General features: G+C 39.8%; 1 protein-coding gene across 11 annotated transcripts in view; it reads left to right on the top strand.

The window, feature by feature from the left end:
• Nucleotides 1-23,618, top strand: part of LOC119871519 — a 120,671-nt gene that overhangs the window by 6,041 nt on the left and 91,012 nt on the right. For 7 of the 11 annotated variants that reach the window (XR_005358323.1, XR_005358322.1, XR_005358320.1 and 4 more), the window contains exon 2: nt 5,959-6,019. The exons of 3 other annotated variants lie outside the window; for them this stretch is intronic. The gene's annotated coding sequence lies outside the window, so the exon portion shown is untranslated. Of the gene's footprint in view, nt 1-5,958; nt 6,020-8,502; nt 8,709-23,618 lie in introns of those variants that run through there. One more of the 11 variants, XR_005358326.1, reaches the window with a different exon arrangement.

Here is a 23,618-nt window from a genome sequence, read left to right as displayed (position 1 = left end):
TAGTTCCTGTGAACTATTCTGAAATGCCCTAGACTTGGGGAGCTTATGAATGCAGCCAAAGTGCTATGCATATCAACATTTACATGGACTCATTCACTGAACATGGGTGTTTGCCAGCTTTCCTCCTCTTGCTTGGCAGAAGGAATAAGATAATAACTACTCAGACTTTGCCAGAAATGCCTTCCTGGCCTTCTCTACCCATTTTGACTTTCCATTTATTCCATAAAGCCTTCACTAACATTGATTTCTTCCAGTAGAGAGCCGGTGAGGCCAGCAATGAGGTTATGTCATTGAAGGTATTTGGAGAGCAATCAGAGAGAGGTCTTCAACATCAGCTGTTGAGTTGGCCTGGGTGGCCACTGAGATCATGCATTAATTCATCCATTCATTTACCTTTTCATGCATTCTTACTCATTTATCCTGTCATTCAACAACTCTTTGTTGAATGCCAAGTACAAGCCTCACAGTACCAAGTACTGGGACATAATGGTGACCACGGCTGACAAGTTCTTTACTTTTATGAAACAGACGGTGTAGGAGGAGAGATTGATATCAAACCAATAATGTATAAGTAGTGATACAAATCCTAGTAGGTGCTGTGATGGGGAAGCATTGGTTGTTCTGAGAATATTAAGTAGTTGTGCTATCCTAGCCAGAGCTTCTGGAAAAGCCCCCTAGAAAGTGATGTGCCTGCTGTTGTGGCTAGATTATGATGGATCACTGGAGAGCAAAGGAGATGACTTAAGGTGATCCTGAAGAAGTGGGTATGGGACACATAGTGCCAAGTCTTTCAGGCCACAGAAAGAGTTTGCACTCCATACCAAAGACAGTAGGAAGCCTGATGGAGTTACAGTTATGGTTAGGACATGTTCTCTGCTCTCAAGAGACCATTAGGCAGGCCTGGGAGAAAAGATACCTAAGCAGCTAACTACAATGTAATATGGTCTGGGTTATAAGAGGTATCCATGCAGATGGGAAATGATGGGGCTGGGGGCTGAAGTTATTTGACAGAAGAAATTTAACTATGTTACTCTCCTGTTTTAAACACTATGTAGCTGCCTGTCCTTAGAATATAGACAAAATCTTTTTACATGACCCTGAATGATTGGTTGCTCCCTCCTTCCTCAGAGTCTTCTGCAGCATTCTCTCTCTTGATTTCTCCACTCCTGGCACCCTGACTGATCTTTCCTTAGATCCCCAGGTACACACACTTTCTTCCTATTGTGTGGCCTTTTGTTTGGAAGGCTCTTACAATGCTCCCACCCCTCCCCTATCTGCTTTACTGGTTTTCTGATTTTTTAGGTCTCAGCTTAAATATCCCTAGCTCCCCAGAAGACCCTGTATGTATGTCCCCCTATTAATGCTTAAGGCAAGTGGAGTTCTTTGTTTGTTTGATGATATGTTTAATGTCTGTTTCTCCTAATGCGGTAAACAATACATATTGAACAAATGAATGAATGAGAAGACAGCTAGCTTGGCTGGGAGGATAGCAGCACTGGTATGAGAGACACTCACATGGGGTGTGGAGTTGGGGTGGAGGGAGGAGAGGTGGGCATGGCCACATAGCCATTTTCTCTCTGCTGGCTTTTCCTCTCTCCCAAGCATGTGTAACATGAGCCACAGCATGATGGGGCTCTCTGAAAGGCCACTTTCAAGGCTTATCCATGCCAATCCTTAGCTCTTTAGGGAAAGCAAACATCCCTGGTAGATAAACTGTGCTTAGTCCTATCTGTGAATTATAAGAAAACCCTTCAACCTTAAGATTGCTCAGAGCTAATGAGCTTCTTTTGAGGTATGTCACCCAGCAGGATGACAAGCATGTATGTTGAAAAGCTGGTGACTAGGGCAACGGTCAGGCATAGTTGAGACTGACCCTCTGTGCATGAGGCCTTCCTGGCCCAGGGCTTTGTTAAGGACTAGGAGGCTCAATGTCTGTAAAATTTCCTTTTGAGTCATCTATTGCTTCATAATAGTTTATCCCTGAGTTTTGTGGTGTAAAATAATGACTGTCATTTAATATCTCTTCCTGGTTTCTGTGGGTTAGGAGTTCAGAGCACAGGAGGGCATGACATGTCTGGGGCCTCAGGTGGAGTGGGTCAAAGGCTGAATGCTAGAATCATCTAAAGGATTATTCACTTATAAGTCTGGCTGTTGATGTTGTTGGCTAGGGACCTAGCTGGCTGGGAACCTGGTTGTAGGTTCTTCACGTGCCTGGGCTTCCTTACGACCTGGTGATTGGATTCCAAGGCAAATGTCTCAAGACAGGGAGCCAGGTGGAAACTGAATCCATTTTAGAATCTGATTCTAGAAGTTGCACAGCATCACTTCTGCCATATTATATTTGTTAGAAGAGAATCACTAAATGTTCCTTATATTCAGGGAAAGGAAATTAGGCTCTACTTTTTACAGGCATGTTTTAAAACCACCATATTCCCTTTAACAAAAGTTTAGCAAAGACCCTGGAATAGTGATACAAGCTCAAATGTGAAAGAATGGCATTATAGCAACATTTTTTTTTTAAGGTTTTGTAGGACCCTATTCTAGCCAGTGTTTTGTTTTTGGTTTTGTTTTTAAGATTTTATTTATTTATTCATGAGAGATATAGAGAGAAACAGAGGCAGAGACACAGGCAGAGGGAGAAGCAGGTTCCATGCAGGGAGCCCGAAGTGGGACTCGATTCCAGGACTCCAGGATCATGCCCTGGGCTGAAGGCTAAACTACTGAGCCACCCAGGCTGCCCATAGTCAGTGTTTTGATAGCTTCCTCCAGCCTCCATCTCCCTGACACCATGGTTTCTGAGAAGCTTCTCTATCTTTGGTTAAATAAATGTAGGACAATCTGATTTTATTATGTGTACATGAGTATAGAGAGTCCATTCATAGTTCACCTGAAACACTGCAAACATTCTAGTCACTGTCCTGGAACATTAGGCAGGTTCTCAAAGTTCAGTATAAATCTGTGATGCTTAGAGCTTCCCCAAAATAAAATAAATAAATAAGCCATACTAATGGTGAAGAGTTATGTTTAAGGGAAGGTTCTTTGACTGAACTAGTTTAAATGTTAATTTTATTACTCAAGAGGGCACTTTGGAACTCCCTGTCATTATCAAACAATTAAACTCTAGTTCCTTATTAATTTTTACTGCCTTCCTAGGGTAATTAGTGGCACATAATGTGAATTGCATCCCATTAATGAATAGATTTTTGAATGTGAGTGGGCAGAGCTTCTTATTTGGCTATCCAACAAGACAAGGCCCACAAAAGGAAAAAGGGTGGGCCCTTCCCAGGATAGAGGGCCTCTGCACAACTTTCTGAGTCCAGAGTTAACCCTGGGAATACCCCCATGTAAAACACCTAGACACCAAGCTTTCAGGAAGGCATGACGGTTCTGGCTTTTTTCTTGAACTCAAAAAGTTGCTGGTTGGAAAATGGATAGTTCTTTTGGAACAAAGATTTGGAAACCAAAACCAGGATACTTTGATTTCTGAAGTCCTAAAGGAATGTTATCACATAGGGATTCATCTTTTTGGTTTGTTGAAAGTACCATTTATGAGGTGAGGCACCTCATATTTGCTTGGTACTTTGCTAGGTACTTTGCTATCATGAGTATATTATTTTGTTCTCAAAACTACTTCCTGAGATTGGTGGTATTATTCCCATTTGATAAGGAAAACCCATCTGAGGTTTAAAAGCAGGAGGTCATAGGGTAAGAGACAGATCATGGCCCTAAGCCCAGGTCTGGCTGAGTGTAGAGTCTGAACCCTCAGCCACCACATCTTACTGCTTCTTGGTCTGGCCACACTTTTATTTATATGCTCAGGACAGTCACTCTGATTTATTTTAACTTCTTTCTTGTTTGTAGATTCTTTAACAATATAGGACACTAGTATTGAAAAGGACCTTAGAGATGAAATGTGATCCCTTCACCTTATAAATAAGGTAATTGAGGCCCAGGGGAGGAGAAGAGGCCATCTGAACCAGTGACAGACTAGTTGTCTGTCTGGTTCCACGTACAGCCTAGAGATAGGAGAGGTCCTGGCTGCCAATTATTCTCCTGATTCCTGCTCTGTCTACATAATCCTCACATCCTAACAGAGAAGTTGAACTCTGGCTTTCCAGGTAGACTTCTCACTGGCAGTCACTTGCTCTGAGAATCTAGGTAGGCCATATTTCTCTGTATGGGAAAACCGTAGCCAACTCTGTCTTGTCCACTTGCAACAGAAATGCCACCAACCTAGAAATACAAACTGTGTTGGCACAAGCCTCCACCTGCTTGGCTGATAGCATTTGCCCCCTCAAAGTCTTCCCTGGTCATTTCTGGGATTGTCAAGGCTCATCTCAGTTTCTCCCACAGCCAGTCTGTTCAGCTGTAATATCTACATGGCCTCCTCCCTCCTCTCTTCTGCTCCCACCTGACAGAGCCTGCTGCTTGGAGAGCCACCTGCTGCAGCTTCCTCAGTTCCCATCATGAGGACATTGGGGCTTTCCTACAAAGGGGACTCTCTGGATGTTCTCAAAGCTTGCATCTTTGAGAATGGGCAGAGTTTAGCTAGGTTATGTGGTGCCCTGGAGAAAGGCCCCTTCCCAGCCCTGTGCCCCGTTATCACTGGGCCCTTGTGAACAGTGCCAGGAGCCCCTGGCCATCATCCTTTTTCCAAAGTAGCACCAGGAGTTATGGTCATGCTCATGAATTATAGTTCCCACCATTTCTGGCCTTTACTCCCTTAACCATAGCAGCTTAAACCTATTCTAAGAATAGATGGGAAGCAGATGCCACCCCATTCCTTCCACCCTCTTCTGTTCTCCTCTTTGAACTCAATCCACATTCCTCTCTCCATTCTTAGCTACAGAACAAGGGCGTTTATTGACTTACTGAATATGTTTTCACTGAGTGCTTGCTATGTGCCAGGCCTTCTGCTATGAGCCTTGTATACAGTTGTCATTTACCAATCCCTCTTTTCTTCCTTTCTCATAGAATTTCAATTCTATGGGAAATTCTATTAGGGCAAGAATTTGTTTGACTCCAGTGAAGACTTTTGATTGTTGTAAATTGAGCAAGATACTTCTCCCCACCCCAGCCTCTAATCTAGTAACCATGTGATCCTAAGCTAGATGAGATGTAAGAGGAAGGATAGCTGTCTCTGGGAAAGCATTTGCTTTCCTCATGAAAAGGGCAGACATGAAAGGTCATACCACCTCCTCTCCTGTTTTCCTGCCTTGAGTGGGGAGTTAATGCCTGGAGCTTGGGAACCTGGAGCACTAACCTTGGGTGGAAAGAACCAATATGAGGATGTTAGAGCAGAAATACAGGATAGCCTGGATCCTGATGACTTGGTTGAGCTGTCAGACAAACCTGAGGCTGCCTTCCTTTGGGCTCACTTAGAAAACAATAAACTCAGAATGGTTTAAGTTACTCTAAATCTCTTTATCAGTTCTAACAGATACCAGCATGGTGAGTGACAGATCAAGTCCCTGGCCCTTTAGAGTTTACATGCAATCAATGGATGACAGTGATGCAGTACAGATGGGTACAGAGCGAAGTTGTCAAATCAGTTAATGCCTGGGTGCCAACTCAAACTTTCTCTTTTGCTTATCAGAGGAGAAGAACAACATTCCTTGCACACTGTGTCTTTGATCAACATAATTAAATTCCATCTTTATTTGCTTTTACTTTTAACTTCCAGTTTCTCAGAGTAAATATGAGCCAGAAAGAGCTGATCAAGAAAGCAGCTGCTCCTAGGAGCCTGGCTGGTCTGCAGACCATAGTAGATTGTGAGCTCACTCACAGTTTTAGAGAACACTCTGGATCAATAATGATTTCAGATACACCAGAGGCAAAACATTTGAAGCCAGTGACTGGAGGAGTGATGGTTACATTTGAAGTGCTCTGGCAAAGAGTAGAGCCTCTTTCCTTCTCCTCTGCATAGGGAGAAGTAAGCTCTTTTTTTTTTTTTTGTAGATGCACGGTTAGTCAATCCTGGGAATGGTTGATTTGCAGACTGGGTTTTCTCACACAGGTGGTAAGTACTGCTAAGAAAGAACGTCAGTGGAGGGTGGTGGTGAAGAGCATCAGCTCTGAGAATCTAGACTGTGCCGTGTGATCTTGGGCAATTTATTCAGCCTGGCTGAGCCTCAGTTTCTTTATTAAGAGTCTGTATAATCACAGTAGACAAGGCTTCTGTTGGTCCTTAGCATTCAAAGATTCATAAATCATCTGAGGAGCATGATCACCAAGGGCTGGATACTTAAGGAGGTGAATTTGTGGAATGCATAGACATGAAAATATCGTGGGGGTTTACAGTAAGTAAAGGTACAGAGGTAAAACAAAACACAATAAAGACACACATTCCTCTCCCAAATGTGTGGAGAGAAGAATACCTAGGGTATTTCCAGGAGTTGTGGGAAAGAACTATCTTCCTGCTTAATTATTTGTCTGCTCGAACCATCAGGATCCTGCCCTGTGAGAAATGCTTTCATTAAAAAAGAACTAAAATATTCCCCAGACCACAGCAGCCACAGATATATATTTTTAATGATATTCAAATTTTCTGTAATTGTTTAATGGGAGAGATAGGCACATTTGTTCTGCTGTAGGTGTGTATCTTATTAAAATATTTTAGGACAATTTATCAATATGAATCAAGAGCCCAAAAAGTGTACAGATTTTTTTGACCTAGTAATTTCACTTTCAGGAAGTGATTCTAAGGGAAAAATAATATGGTTGTGGGAAAATGTAGTTAACACGTATGTGTATTTTTTTTTTATGATTTATTTTATTATTTATTTGAGAGAGAGAGAGCATGCAGGGCAGAGGGATAGGGAAAGAGAATCTTGAGCAGACTCCATGCTGAGTGCGGACTCTAGAGTGGGGTTTGATCTCACCACCCTAAGATCGTGACCCTGAGATCATGACCTGAGCCAAAACCAAGGACACTTAACTGACTGCAGTACCCAGACACCCCTAGTTAGTATGCTTTTTATGTAGTGTTATAAAAAACAGAGAGGAACTGTCCAATAATTTCTTAAGTTCTGGCAAATCTATATGATAGAATGCCATGTTACCATTCAAAAATGTAGAACATTATTAAAAACCTGAGAAACGTTCAAGTTGCATGCAGATGTGAGGCACGAAGACTGGATTTACAATTGGAGTTTAAATATGCTTCTACTATTTCCTAGATGTGATGTTGGACATATTACATAACTTCTCTCTATCTAGGATTTTTCATCAGAAATGGGGGGATAAATAATAATTACTTTATGGGTTTGTTACATATGCTTGCAAAACTCAGAGGACAATGACCAGTACATGGTAAGCGCCTTACCTGTGGTTGAGTGGAAGCTGTGAGTGTATATTTCAAAAAAAAAATTTCAGAAGAAAAATATATGCAAGGAGAAAAGATAGAATTATTTACTTATTCAACACATATTTACATTGAGTACCTCCTATGTGCCAGGATTGGAATACAATGGCGAATGAAAGAAACAGATATCTGTATTTGAGGAGTTTATAGTCCAGAGAGGAAGATCTTGTAAGAGTTGCTGGGCATGCCTTTCAAAAATGCAGATGCTGGCACCCACTCACCTCCAGAGATCTGGCTTCTGCAGCTCTGGGGGTAAGGTCCAAGAATCCTCCTTCTGTAAATGTACGAGGAGTTTCTGCTGTGGCCTTGGGGGATTGTGCTGGTGGATATACCACTAAGCAGTGGTGGGGGAGGTATTAGGAGTGACCTTCGTTTTTTTCCTTGTGTTTTGTGAAGTTTCAACAGTAAGTGAGAATTTTTCTTATGATTAGAAAAAGGTAAATGTCTTATATGCAAAAATATTCAGGAGCTATGCCCCTCTGGTCTGCTTTTCCCTGTGCCCAGAGCAATCCTCATTTCTTCTACAATCATAGAAGTGCATTGCCTAGGGCAGCCCGGGTGGCTCAGCGGTTTAGCGCCTGCCTTCATCCCAGGGCGTGACCCGGGATCGAGTCCCACGTCGGGCCTCTGCCTGTGTCTCTGCCTCTCTCTCTGTGTCTCTCATGAATAAATAAAATCTTAAAAAAAAAAAAAAAGCACATTGCCTGGACTCCTGTTAGGAAAGGCCTCTGGGAATAGATGATGGGACGGTGATTCCCTGTTACTTGCTGTGTCATGAAGGAAAGGTAAAAAATATCTTGCCCAAAGCATCTACTTTTGTTTGAATGTGTTCCAGAGTGGCCTCTCCTGGGCAGAGGGCCCTCTTTAAAAATGCATTTCATTTGCTTTCTTTTTCCTGCAAATTCTCCTGACCTTGAGATTTATCCAGTGGCTCTAGTAATTGTTGCAGTTTCCAGAGTCATTTGTATGGACGCTGTGTAGTGCAGAGGTGGGGGGAGAAATCTCCACAGTCATCATGTGCTTGTATCAGGTGAATTTATATTTTATGGTTTTTGGTCAGATTGATTTTTGTGAAGCACCCTGGGGTGTTTGCAAATATGAAAGTTCTTGTAGTGTTGGTTGCTTGTTTGCATTTACAGGAAGAATAAAAAGAAGAAGAAAAAATTTGCTCTCTCTGCTGACGAACTCCATCGTTCCCAAGAGTGTGGTAGGGAAGGAGATGAAGGGCTTCCAACAGAAGAGAAAATTAGAAGCAGGGAGATGAAATATTAGGGCTGATCCGCACCAGGAGTCATGAGCAGGTGGGGGCTGCAAGTTTGCAAGTACTGGCTAGGTCTCACTGAAGAAATAGGTTAAGATCAACACAACTGCTATGATTAAAGCCCTTAAAATCCCTCTGCTCTCTTGTGAGTGAGCTCTGTGGTCTTGCCTTAAATTCATTCTGGGGCATAGTGTCTATTTTGGGCTGATCTTATTAATTACATAAGTATATAGAAAGTGTACCTGATAAGTTGGTTATAAAATTTAAAAAAGTATATAATTTGAAAAATGAAACCAAACCAAACAAGAATACCTAACTCCTTGCATCAATTGGTTCTGATGTCCGAAATACTTTTAATGTGGTCCTTTTGGCAAAGGTAGGCATAGTAAGTAAGGAGTATGCACAGCATTACTTCTTACTGCTGGGCCCATGGCAGATATCACTAGTCAATTACGGTACTCTCTGCTGAGGCCAGATGTCAGCGCCAGTGCTTAAATATTCTCACTTATAGTCCGAAGCAGAACATTCTTTTTGGGTTGATCTTAAGCAAAGGTAGAGTTGGTAGTTAACCCGACTACAGAAATTGTAAGACCATCCCTACCCTGCAACACTTTCCTCATGAAACAACGTCAATGCCTGAATTTCCTACCATGAGAGCTATCCTTTTCGGATAAAGCAGAGTTGGCAAATACAAAGCATCTGCACTGATATTCTTACTGGAGTTCTTGACAGGTGGTAATTATAAATCACAACATTAGTGGGGAGCTCAGGTGTGATCTTAGAATCTGTCTCAAAACAGTTCTTACAGCTTTTACCAATAGATGGGATTTTGCATGGAGTAGGAAAGGTCTTTGCCATTCCTGGGTTTCTGAGGGTGAGGAGGCAAGGCATTTGTCGTTAAGCCCTGTTTGTGAGTTATTTTATCTGATTAGTGTCACCAGGGAATGGAGGGAGTAAGGGCGGGTATAAACTCTTCTGTCTGGTCTTTAAGACCCTTCATGGTTTGCCCTCAGTTTCTATCTTTAATCAGACAGCCTACATGTGTTCAGATAAGCCTTTCCACTTGCTTCCATACATCTTGCCTTTTTCCTTGTGTGGGTTCTCTGTTCACTGTTTCCCCCTTTGGGAACATCCTCCCTCCTGTCCTTCCAATTCTTGCCATTATTTGAGCCCTAGCTTTTGTTCCATCTCTTTTTGCTAAGTCTTTTCTAAATATCAGTAATGATTTCTCTGTGGTTTAAAGTCCCATGGTATTTACAATTCATTCATCATCAAACATCTTCCCCTGAAATGTTTGTTTCCTTTTGATGTTTATGTGTTCACATTTTTTAACCTTCCTTTGCATTGAATGTATATGTTGGGCAAGAACCATTTGTCCAGTGGTGTGGGGAGGAGGAGATGCTGATGGAAGGGAAATGAGCCCCACTTCATTTGTTCTGGGCTTTGGTGCAAACTCCTCTCTGTTTCTGGTTGAGGCTTTTTTTTTTTTTTTTTTAAGGTTTTATTTATCCATGAGAGACATATACAGAGAGAGAGAGGCAGAGACACAGGCAGAGGGAGATTCCCCGCAGGGAATCTGATGTGGGGCTTGATCCCAGTACCCTGGGATCACGACTGAGCCAAAGGCAGATGCTCAACCACTAAGCCACCCAGGTGCCCTGGTTGAGGCCTTTTAAATAAGATTCAAAACATAGACCAGGATGTCTATGGGTTTTTCTAAGAAGAGTTAGTGCAGTATTGAGAGAGATTTACAGGAGGGATCCAGAGGGTGCAAAGCAGCAAACCCAGGTAGTGGACAGAGCACTGAAGTAATTCTCACCTCCCTTCAGTTGTTCCTTTCCCTGTAGGAACAAGTTGTGAAGATATCCAATTTTCAAAATAACTTAATCTTCAGTCCTGTCATTAGGCAAGAATCACATTTAATCAAAGCAACTAGCTTCACTATCACTCTGCCCTGCTTGGAGTTGGCTGTCAGAACAAGCAGAGCTTATTTTGTATATTTGAAATATTTCTCAGAAAGTTTTAAAAGATAAAGTTTCAGCATATCATTTCATAAAAATGATATAAATTTCATTGTTTGAAGCACAGAGAAGATAACAGAAATAAGACCTAATACTTGCTCTCTGAATTTTTTCTATGTATTTCCAAATTACATATTGATGCTTTGTTTGGAACAATTTTCCTTAATTACAATGTCAACATTTTTATTTTACATTCATATTTAAATTCATAACAAATCCACAAATTCATAAAAGTATTCAATGAAAAAATTGATGTGACTCACTGAGCACAAAAGTGATCACTTTTCATGGTACTAGATACTTAGACATGTTATTATTATTATTTTTAAAAGATTTTTATTTATTTATTTGAGGGAGAGAAAGAGTGCCAGTGAGAGAGAGCATGAGCTAGGGGATGGGTAGAGAGAGAAGCAGGCTCTCTATTGAGCAGGGGCTTGATCCTGGGGCTTGATCCCAGTACCCTGAGATCATGACTTGAGCTAAAGGCAGATGCTTAATGGACTGAGCCTCTCAGGCACCCCAGACATGTTATTAAGAACAGAAAGTTCGGTGGAGAAAATGAAACCCAAAGAGTGAGGAACTTGACCAAGGGTAAGGCCTTTGATAACACAACTTGAAAAACAGCTTAAATTTTCTTCCACATCCTAGCACGCACATATCCTGTTTCCATAGCTACTTGGCAAATTACTTGGTGTTGGAGATCCAGATTCTAGTCCAGGAAGTCTGTCTCTGATTAGCTGTGTGATCTTGGACTAACAATTAGACCATTAGGTTCCATAGTCCTTATCTGGGAGAAGAAAAGGTTGGATGAACTTTGGTTTTCAAACTATGCTCTTTGGTACTCTAGGGTTCCTTGTGGAGGGCAAGAGGACAGTTCTCCATTTACCAGCCTCTCCCAGTAGACCAGTTCTGTTTTTAGTTACTTTTTAAATTACTATATATATATTTTTTCCTGTATATTATAATTAAGATTTATTTGGAAAAAATGAGCTGGATGATATCCAAGTTCTTGTTAAGCCTTAAAAAATTCAAATTCTGTTTTAAAATTTTATTTCCAAAGGTCAGTTTAGTGAACACAAAAGGTTTTAATAAATTTTATTGCCTGAAAAGAAAAGGAAAATTTTTGTGAATAATAAGCTGTATATTATGTGCTAAATGCTTCACAATTATTATTCATTGTCAATGGCCCTATGAAGATAGGTTCTGCTATAATTCTTACAGAGAAACTGAGGTTTTTAAGTAATTTGAATAGGGCACATTATTAAGAAGTGGAAATATATTGATATTTTAAAATTATGTACAAAGTAGTGACATTCGGTTTCTACTCTCAAAAACTGTGTACAATTATAGTTTCCCTTTAGATCTCCAGTCCTCCTCATCCAAAAGTTCACAGCTCTCCTGAATCAAAGTTTTGAATAGTCTGAGGAGAACAATAGAAAATTATTTCCCTAGATTTGTGCTCTGGAGGCTGCCTTAAGCATTTAACCCAAGAGAGGAAGAGGACTAGGTGAGCTGTCCTACTAGGTTAATTTCCAAGTTTCTCATTCTACTTTCTCATACAGTAATGGCTGAGATACTTCTTGTATCAAAGGCCATGTTTTCAATTGATTTCTGTCTTCAGCATCCAGGTGACATTTGCCATCTAAAACCCACCGTGCTGGAAATGGAGATAAATTATACTCCCTAGGTGGTTTGAGATGGGGATTATGGAGCTAGGTGCCAAAGCTAGGTTGAAAGCATTATATTCTTCCCTCTGTGGTAGAGCATTTTACCAGTGTTTCCAATATATCCTTTATAAGTAGCAGGAGGCAAACAAGACAGCATCTGGGATTTCCAGGAGCCTTGGAAAACAACTTTGCATAAGTCCTTGTAGAAATCAGTGTGGTTATTTCTTGGGGGATATATGCAGGAGTAGGATTGGTGAGTGGTCAGTTAAGCTATGCTGAGAAACCATCTAGTTCACTTCACTCTCTCCCTGTCTCCACAGCAGTGGTTGCAAGCACTTTGGGGCCTTTGTCCCACTGATAATCTAATGAAAGGCACAGACGCTTTCTCCGAAAAACCTCATGGATGCAGAAAATTTTGCACACAAGCTCAGTGAATACTAGGCCACCTAAAGACTTATGTGACAATCATTTGTTTATTAACGTACTCATTTATTCATTTACTTGCTCATTCACTTATTCGCTTGTTGATTAATTTACTGTTAACTGTTTCCATCCAGGTGCTGTGTTAGATATTAGAGACTTATGAACAATGGTTCCTGCCTTCAAGGAGGTTAATAGTATACAATAGTATAAAAGTTACAAGTATCTGGTAAATAGATAATTTGTGATGGTAAATTTTTTAAGTTTTTATTTAAATTCCAATTAGTTAACATATAGTGTAATTTTAGTTTCAGGTGTAGAATTTGGGGATTCAACATTTTCATATATTTCCTTGTGCTCATCACAACAAGTGTACTCCTTCATCCTCATCATCTATTTCACCTTTGCCCCCCACCCACCTCCCTTCTGTAGCCATCACTTTATTCTCTATAGTTAAGAGTCTGTTTCTTGGTTTACCTCTCTCTCTCTCTCTCTCTCTCTTTCTCTCTCTCTTTGCCTTTGGTCATTTGTTTGGTTTCTTAAATTCTACATATAAGTGAAATCATATGGTATTTGTCTTTCTCTGAATGACTTATTTCACTTAGTATTATACTCTCTAGCTCCATCCACATCATTGCAAATGGCAAGATTTCATTCTTTTTGATGGCTGAGTAATCTTCATATGTATATAAATATATATTGTATATATATATGCCATATCTTCTTTATCAATTCATCAGTCGATGAACACTTGGACTTTTTCCATCATTTGGCTATTGTAGATAATGCTACTATAAACATTGGAGTGCATGTATCCCTTTGAACTAGTATTTTTGTATTCAGTAAATACCTAGTAATAGGATTTCTGGGTTGTAGGGTAGTTCTATTTTTAACTTTTTGAGAAATCTTCATACTGAGAGGTTGTACCAGTTTGCATTCCCACCAATAGTTCAAGAGGGTTCTCCTTTCTTCTTATCCTTGCCAACACCTGTTGTTTCTTGTGTTGTTGATTTTCTGACAGGTGTGAGGTGATAACTCATTGCAATTTTGCTATGTGTTTGCCTGATGATAAGTAATGTGTCTGTTGACCATCTGTATGCCTTCTTTGGAAAAATGTCTGCTCATGTCTTCTGCCCACTTTTTAATTGTATTATTCATTTCCTGGGTATTGAGTTTTATGTTTTTTTTTTTTTTTTTTTTTTTTAGCAGATATCTTGAATACTAACCTTTTATCAAATGTATCATTTGCAGTTATCTTCTCCCACTCCCTAGGCTGCCTTTTGATTGTTTCCTTTACTGTGCAAAAGATTTTATTTTTATGTGGTCCCAATACTTTTTTTTGTTTGTTTCCCTTGCCTCAGGAGACATATCTAGGAAGAAGTTGCTATGACCAATGTCAAGGAAGTTACTGCCCATGTTCTCGTCTAGGATTTTTATGGTTTCAGGTCTCACATTTAGGTCTTTAATCCATTTTGAGTTTTTTTTTTTTTTGTGTGTGTGTACAGTGTAAGAAAGTGATCCAGTTTCATTCTTTTGCATGTTGCTGTCTACTTTTTTCAGCACCATTTGTTGAAGAGAGACTGTCTTTTTCCCATTGGATAGTCTTTCCTGCTTTGCCAAAGATTAATTGACCATATAATCATGGGTTCATTTCTGGGTTTTCTATTCTGTTCCATTGATTTATGAGTCTATTTTTGTGTCAGAACCATACTGTTTTGAGTATTACAGCTATGTAATGTAATTTAAAGTCTGGAATTTTGATGTTTCCAGCTCTTTTTTGTTCAAGGTTGCTTTGGCTATTTGGTGTCTTTTGTGGTCCCACACAAATTTTAGCATTTCCTGTTCTAGCTCTGAGAAAAATGCTGTTGCTATTTTATAAGGATTGCAGTAAATATGTAGATTGCTTTGGGTAGTATAGACATTTTAACAATATTTGTTTTTCCAATCCATGAACATGGAATGTCTTTCCATTTCTTCGTGTCATCATCAATTTCTTTCTTCAGTGTTTTATAGTTTTTAGAGCGCAAGTCTTTTACCTTGCTGGTTAGGTTTATTCTTAGGTGTCTAATTATAATGGATTATTCCTTAATTTCTCTTTCTGCTGCTTCATTATTGGTGTATAGAAATGCAACAGATTTCTGTGTATTGATTTTGACTTAACTGAACTCATTAATCAGTTCTAGCAGTTTTATGGTGAAGTCTTTTATATATAGTATCATGTCATCTGTGGATATGAAAGTTTAACTTCTTCCTTGCTGATTTGGCTGTCTTTTATTTCTTTTTATTTTCTGATTGCTGTTACTAGGACTTCCAATACTATGTTGAATTAAAATGGTGAGAATAGACATGTGGTGGTAAATTTTATGTGTTAGTTTGCCTGAGCAAAGGGATGCCCAGATAGCTGGTAAACATAATTATTATTATTTTTTAAACATTATTTTTGAGTGTGTCTGTGAGGATGTTTCTGGAAGAGACTAGCATTTCAATTGGTAGACTAAGTAAAGAAGTCCTTCCTCACCAATGTGGGTGGCATGATGCAATCCACTGAGGACCTGAGTAGTACAAATGGTGGGAGGGAAGGGCAAATTTGTTCTTTTGGCTGGAGCTGGGACATCCATCTTCTCTTGCTCTCAGACATCAGCATTCCTGGTTCTCAAGCTTTCAAACTTGGACTGGGTCTTATACCATTGGTTCCACTGGTTCAGCTTAGACTGAATTACATTGCTGGATTTCTTGGTTCTTCAGCTTGTATTTCTTTTATTGTGGGAAAATATATACAACATATAGTTCATCATTTTAACTGTTTTTAAGTGCACAATTCAGTGACCTTAAGTACATTCACAATGTTGTACGACTATGCCACTATCCATTTCCATGACTTTATCACCCCAAACAGGAACTCTACTTATTAAATTCCCTCTCCCATTCTCACTGCACCTCTACCCCCAGCCCACCAGCTCCACCCCCAGCCTTTATTCTACTTTCTGCCTCTATGATTTTACCTATACTAGGTACTCCAAATAAATTGTATCCTGCATTATTTGTTCTTTTGTGTTGGCTTACTTCAGTTAGCATAATGTTTTTGAGGTTCATCCATGTTGTAGCATGTATCAGAATTCCTTTCCTTCTTATGGCCAAATAATCTATTATACATATAGACCACATTTTGTTTAACAATTCTTCCATTGGGATCCCTGGGTGGCACAGCAGTTTGGCGCCTGCCTTTGGCCCAGGGCGCAATCCTGGAGACCCGGGATCAGATCCCACGTCGGGCTCCCGGTGCATGGAGCCTGCTTCTCCCTCTGCCTATGTCTCTGCCTCTCTCTCTCTCTCTGTGACTATCATAAATAATAAATAAAAAAATTAAAAACAAAAACAAAAACAAACAATTCTTCCATTGATGGGCACTTGCGTTGTTTCCATCTTTTGGCTATTCTGAATAATGCTGCTGTGAACATTGATGTATAAGTATCTGTTTGAGTTCCTGCAGTTTTTTTGAATATATCTCTAGGAGTATAATTGCTAGATCATATGATAATTTTATGTTTAACTTTTTGTGGATATATACATTTTTCTCAGCAGAAATTTTTGAAACAATTTTCAAATTGTGCTTTGTAAATTACTTGGCTACTTATTACTTAATTTATGGTTGATTGTTTTAATTTTAATTACATAAAATATTATCTCTTTTTAAAGTAATCATCTAGCACAGTAGTTCTCATATTTGAGCATGTATCAGAATTACTTGAAGGGCTAGTACAAGCAGATAATCGGGCCCCATCTTCAGAATTTCTGATTCAGTAGTTTTGAGTTGAGGCCTCCAAGTCTTCATTTCTAGCAAGTTCTCAGGTGTGGCTGATGTTATTCTGGAGGCCACATTTTGAGAACTACGGATGATGCATACTTGGGAATTCTTGATGTGAGAATATAACCTGCCAGTTGTTTTCAAATGTAATAAAAATTTTATATCAAGCCTAATAATTACTGAAGTTGATAGCACATTATGTTTTACAGATGAACATTTATTCATTGAAACTTTGCAGTTTTGTTTTTATATTTTGAACTCAACTATTTTTTTCAGGTGCCTAACATTTTTAGGCCTTCCAAAAAATTATGGGCCTTCCTTATTGTGCCCAAAGCATTGATAGAGAGAATTGCTTTGCCCAACACCTATGGATTTTCCTTATTGTTATTGTTATTTTTTAAAAGACTGGTAAATATCTCATTGTCTGGATTTACCATACTTTAATTAATTACACTCAATCAATAAACTGTAGGTTGTTTGCATTGTTTTCCTTCTATAAGCAAAGCTTCAGTGAACACCCAAATGTTCAAACTCTGGCTATATGTTAAAATCACCTTTAGAGCTTTTCTATTCTTATGCTTGGACCCACTACCAAAGGTTCTGATTTTTTTTTTTAAGGTTTTATTTATTTATTCATGAGAAACAGAGAGAGAGAGAGAGAGAGAGAGGTAGAGACATAGGCAGAGGGAGAAGCAGGCTCCATGCAGGGAGCCCAATGTGGGAAGAGATCCCAGGTCTCCAGGATCACGCCCAGGGCCAAAGGTGGCACTAAACTGCTGAGCTACCCGGGCTGCCCTAGGTTCTGATTTTATTGGTCTGAGTGCTACCTAGGCATGAATGTTTTTAAAAAGGTCCTCAGGTGATTCTAATGTGCAACCAAGGTTGAGAAATATTGTTGTACATGCATCTTTGACCACTTGTGCTATGCCTTGTCTAGGCCAGGACATTCCCTTGAGATCTGATGCTAACCCAGAAGACTACCCATCATTATCTTTATAAAAGTAATCTTGAAATAATTTTCCTGTAAGTCAAGACATGCTATGTTGTTACAACATTGGCAGTGGCAAAAACTGTCCTACTGGTTCTCCTCTGCTCTAAAACATGCATATGCACACCCTTCCCCAGCACAGATGCTTGTCTTTTAATTGCCAGGGAGGAGGGGAAAAGAGAATTAAAAAGACAAGCTTCATTGAAGGGATCAGGATGGTAGCTCATTCCTTATCCTTAATAGAGTCTCGGCATTAGTTGTTTTCATTATTTAAACTCTAGCATTGAAGAAATAGTCAGTGTAGAAACATTAAGACAGATTAATAAGTAAAAAGAAAAATACATAAGCATCTATTTTCTATTTAATGAAGAATAATGAGAATGAAGTCTAATCATCTTAATCAGCGGCAGTGTTCAAGGAGAAATGTTACATTTTGGGTTGGGGAAGATGAATGCCTAGCAACAGATGCAGAGATTTTGTCACTGTTGTATGCATTTGGAGGCAGATGTGACTCAATGAACCAAGACAAAAAAGCAAGAGTAGTATCCAAAATATATAATAGCCGGTGTGGCATGGGGTCTGGTACTGGCAGAGACTCAGCTCCAGTCTGTTTTGACCAAAACCCAGTCCTCCAAATACATTTGGTGTAAGAGTGTTAAGATCCTCCTGCTCTCACAAAGGTACCCCACTTGCTGGTCACATTTCCTGGGATTCCACCATTCACCTGAGTAAAAATTTTATCTTCCTTGGAAGGTAAATTCAGATACCTTTTAAAGGAGAGTATATATATGTGCATGAGACCTTAATCTCTTAATAGCCACATTTCCTTTAGTATTGATTACTTTACAGTTTATAACATTAGCAGATTCCCTGTTGGAAGGGTTCCCTGATGGACAGGACACAGGATAGGGTGGTCTTGCCAGGGAGAGAAAATTCAGGACCATGGGTTCATCTATGAAATGACATCATTTGGGATGGGAGTGGAATGGGAAGAGGACATGAAGTTCAGTCTGGCTTTTTTTTTTTTTTTTTTTTTTTAATAATTTTGCCAAGGAGTTAACTTTACCAGAGATCACTGGGTCTGGAAGGAACTGTGGAGATCATCTCTTCAACCTGCCCCAGTTTATATCTGAGGAAACTAAGCCTGGAGAGGGACTGTCTTGATCAAGGCCACAAACTATTTAATTTGGCAATGTGGGAAGAACTTTAGTCTCAGAACTGGCTTTAAAGTCTGGCTCTGAGGGATCCCTGGGTGGCGCAGCGGTTTGGCGCCTGCCTTTGGCCCAGGGCGCGATCCTGGAGACCCGGGATCGAATCCCACATCGGGCTCCCGGTGCATGGAGCCTGCTTCTCCCTCTGCCTGTGTTTCTGCGCCTCTCTCTCTCTCTCTCTCTGTGGCTATCATAAATAAATAAAAATTAAAAAAAAAAAAAGTCTGGCTCTGATCCTGCTAAGGTGTGGCTCTTCTGCTATCCTTGACATGTACATTTCCACACCTGCAATTTGGAAAATAAGTTTCCAAAAATTTAAACATATGAAGGCGGGCACTTGGGTGACTCAGTGGTTAGGCATCTGCCTTTGGCTCAGGTCAAGATCCTGGGCTCTTGGGATCGAGTCCCACATCAGACTCCCTGCAGGGACCCTGCTTCTCCCTCTGCCTATGTCTCTGCCTCTCTTTCTGGCTCGTGAATAAATAAAATCTTAAAAAAAATAATTAAAAAATAAATAAAACATGTGAAGGTATGAAGGGGTCCAAAATATGCTGCTGTTGCATAAAAATTATTTTGAGGTAAAGGATGAGATCCTGAACGTCTTTATCTGCCCAAGAGTAGAGCCTTTCAAAAGAACTCAAAATAACTCAATTGTCATAAATCCCTTCCCTGAGAGCAACTCTGATCTTGGTGATGAGAAGTTGGCACCACACCAAAACAGACATTGTCACAAAACTATCATATCCCCCATCTCTTCTAAGTGCTCTTTTACACCAGTCCTTCTAAGAAGTCATTTGCTTTCCACAAGTGTCTGTCTCCCCTTCCACTTGTCCTGATATATAAGCCCCTTTAGTCACATCTCTTTTTTTACAAACTCCCATACATACATGTTTAAAATCTATTTTCTTTCTTGCTGATTTGTCCATTTGAGTTGAATTTGCAGACCCCGAGTTCTGAATCTGAGAGAGTGGAGGAAAAGTTTGGCTCCTTGACACATGACACATATGAAAGGCAATACTTTATGTAAATACTGTAAAAATTTCACTCAACTCATTAATTAATGAGTGACTCAGTAAGAAGGTAGAGGTGGTTCAAAAAGAAAACTTGAGGAACAGACATTTATATTGTAAGCCAGTCAAAAGGAATGTGGAAATTATTTGCTAAAATATACAAAACTGGTTAATGTTCTTTTGGGCAATGAAATTGTAACTTCTGGGGCAGAAATCTATAAGTTAACATCCTTTTCACAAGTACTGAATGGCAAAATCAAAGTCCTAATTAAATGATCCTCTCATGAATCTGTTCAATGCATTGAGAGGATAAACATTTCTTCAATTTATTTCCAAGTTTTGGATAATTTAGGGTTAGTATGGGGATGTGGTGAAAAAAATGTATCTGAAGTATCCCTCCAATGTCAGTGTTGAGCAGGAAAATATGCTTCTGGAGTTTTCTGGGCCCTTGATTCTTTGAGAGTTCATCCATCTCTTTATCTCCTATGTTCACTCTGCCGGAGAAACTCTCCTTTGACAATCCTCCCAATATCCATCAGCTACACTGCTAAGCATTTTAAATTCTAGGCCCTGGAGAGGCCTAGTCTTTGCTCGAAGCCAGAGTAAACAGATATATTTGTCAGTTCGGCCAAGTATGAGTGGAAATAAGCCAATGATGTAAAGTTTTCAGAGCAGAAGGCCTGTTGAATTGGGGGCAGAGGTTGGGCAAAGACAACTTTCCTCATCTATTTGTGGGGAAGGGAGCAGAGCCTGATATCACTTCACTTCCTTTTCTCACCCAAGTGACAAAATATGGCTTTGGTGCTTCTCCAAATTCAGGCCGTGGCTGTGAGTTCTGTTCAGGGCTGAATTAGCCTCTGTCAAGGTTCTCTTGGGATGGCCTATTTCTGAATTTCTCTCTGTTTGCATTTCAAATTATTTAGTTAAAAAAGAAAAAAAAAAAAGGCTGTCCTCTGTTCTTAGGCTGTCAGTGACTTCCCTGAAATGGTGTTTGGTGTTTGGAAATACTGTATATATTTGTATCACAGCTCACTCTCTGTGGCTACTCTCTCACGTAGCTGGAAAAGCAAGGCTGTTTTTGGCTTTATTGTGAAGTGCTTGGGGAACATATTCCTCCATGTTCCTTTGACCTTCTGAAACAGCCCCAGTTCTCCTATCTTCTGCCTTCCCCAGCAGAACTTGCACATGTGTGATATATACTCCATTTCTTCATGCCAGGGAAGAAATGACTGACAGTTTTTAATTTGTTACCTATCCCAGAGATCTCATTTTTAAGAAATGTATTTTTTTAATAAGAAAAAGTTCTTGTTCATTATTAAAGGCTTAGACAATACAGAAATGTATTAAGTAGAAAATTTAAATCACCCAGAATACCACTATCCTGAGATAACAAATGTGGTTAACATTTTGCTGTATTTCCTTCCAGATATACATGTACTTTAAAACAAATGCCATCCTGTTAACTTTTTTTTTTCTGTTAACTTTTTAATTGTGCTTGAAGCCAGTTCCAAGGGTAGAATTTTATAATCAGTCAAGGATTGTGAAGATTTGTTTTTGAGGGAGAAGTAAATGGTAGTGGGAGCTTATGACACTCATGAACTCCTACCCTAGAGGTACTTCTGTCCAAAGAAAGGATTCTCTGACATGTTGGTCTGACTGAGATGGTCTCTTAGAGAAGATTTTTGGAGCTGTTTACATTGCTGTGTGTGCAGGGAGTAGGTAAGCCTAACACACTGTTTCTCCAGTTTGGGAATGTACATACTCCACCCTTCCCCATCCCCAAACATGGCATCATTGCCCACCTTGTTACTGGGCTGGAACCTGATCCCCGCTCCCCCTCATCCTTTTACATTGTGAAGTTTCTACCTTTAAAATACATCCTTAATCTGCTCATTTCTCACCATCTTTACTATTACCATCTTGCTCTAAGTTCCCATCATTTCTCACCTGAATGAGCTTAGTTAAGATTTGTGGACAACCCAGTGGGAACAGGTGAAAGCTATTTATTTAGGACTTCCAAGAGATATAATAAGGGATTTAGCCACCATCACTTGTGTTTTGGCTGAGACTGAAAAGCAGGCAGTGGAGTGGGAAAGCTCTAGAGAGGAGAAAAGGGGGAAGACTTTAGGCCCCAATTAAGGCTGTTAGCATGAGGAAGTTGTAAGTAGGCTAATTAGAAGCAGGACATCTTGTGTGATTAAGGGTGCATACTTGGCTTTCTCTGGTTGGTTTTAAGTTAGAAGTGAGGACAAAATTTGACAAAGGTGCCAGTTATTAATGAAGTCCTGCCTATTTGAGGCTCATTGTTTCAGGAGTTATTTAGTTTCATGGATTTTTTTTTTCTTGAGATAGTGGTCTGACTTACAAATAGTAGGTAGGCTGGTTTCCTGTGTTCATGACCATAGGTAATGGGCTGATTTCTTGGGTTGGTTATAGATAGTGGGTAGAGTTTTATTTTTGCCTATAATTTGGTCACTGTCTATTCAGTCTCTCATGTTGCATTCAAAGTTTAATGCTGTTTCAGTGCTGAGCACTTGGTACCAACTTGACTGAAGTTTCTGCTGTTACTATCCCTATTTGCTAGGAAGAACCTGAGGGTTAAGTAAGTGCCCTGAGATCACACGGTAAGAAGAGCCTGGCTTTAAACCTTGGCAATTTTCACTCTAGAAATCAGTATCTTTGATTATCTCCTTAAGCCACTTAGAGACTTGGGTTGTCCCATCCTTGCCACTGTATTAGAAGATAAAAATTTAAAATACAAGGGGTTTCTCTGCCAGAATGTACATTTTGCCTTGCTTATTCCTTTTTTTTTTAAGATTATATTTATTTATTTGAGAGAGAGTGAGCAAACGAGAGAACGGGGCGGGGGTGGGATGGGGGTAATATGCAGAGAGGCAGAGGGAGAAGCAGACTTCCCACTGAGCCCCCCACTGTGGAGCTGGATCCGGGACTCCAGAATCATGACCTGAGTGGAAGACAGATACTTAACTGACTGGGCCACCCAGGTATCCCTGCCTTTGCTAAGTCTTATCCTGAGGAAGTCAATCTATTCTGTATGACCTAACTTATCTTTTGTCTCCTCAGTGAAACTTGACCCCATTCATCCCATTCTTCTCTTAAATACCCAATGGACTGTAGGATACAATGGAGTGAATCTCAGATAGGGGAACGGAAGGTGCTGGGACATCCCTTATATACGCTTTCAGGAGTCAGACTGCCTAGGTTTGATCCTCAGCTCCCCCACTTAGCAACTAGAGACCTTGGGCTGATCCCTGAATTTATCTAAGCCTGGTTTCCAAATCTGTAAATGGGGATGATGATAAAATACTACCAATCCTGTGAAGACAAGCATAAAGATGGAAATAACAGACATAAAGCACTTGCATAATACCAAGGCAGATGGTAAGTGTTCAATGTAAATTAAAATGCAAATACCCTTAGAGCACTCTTTCCTATATGCTTAACTAGTGTAATAGGAAAGTGGGAACTTGAACTGTTGACAGTTTGGGTTAGAAAGGAAGGAGAGAAAAATCGTACATAGTACTCTTTTTCAAAACATTGTCTGGGAAAAGTGAAGACTTTTTAAAAAGTTCACAAAAAGTGGCATTTCATCCTAGCTCCATCTCATCCCACACATACTTTCCATCCTCATACACTATTCACTTCTGAGATGAGTACAAGGGGAAAAGACTGAATAAGATTTTTACTGATTGAATTGAACAATTAATTGGTCTTGTTAAGTCCAAATAGACACAGAACACAATAAGGACTCAAATCCTATTTTATTTGTCTTCTGTAGGTCACGGTACTTGAAATAAGTAGAAGCCAGAAAAATAAGCATCTACCAGAGGAACAATACATACAGGGATGCC

This window comes from Canis lupus, chromosome 4 (assembly GCF_011100685.1).
Source record: "Canis lupus familiaris isolate Mischka breed German Shepherd chromosome 4, alternate assembly UU_Cfam_GSD_1.0, whole genome shotgun sequence".
Taxonomy (NCBI): Eukaryota; Metazoa; Chordata; class Mammalia; order Carnivora; family Canidae; genus Canis; species Canis lupus.
The sequence above is the reverse complement of the archived record's forward strand: the minus strand, read 5'-3'. Positions and strand labels throughout refer to the sequence as shown.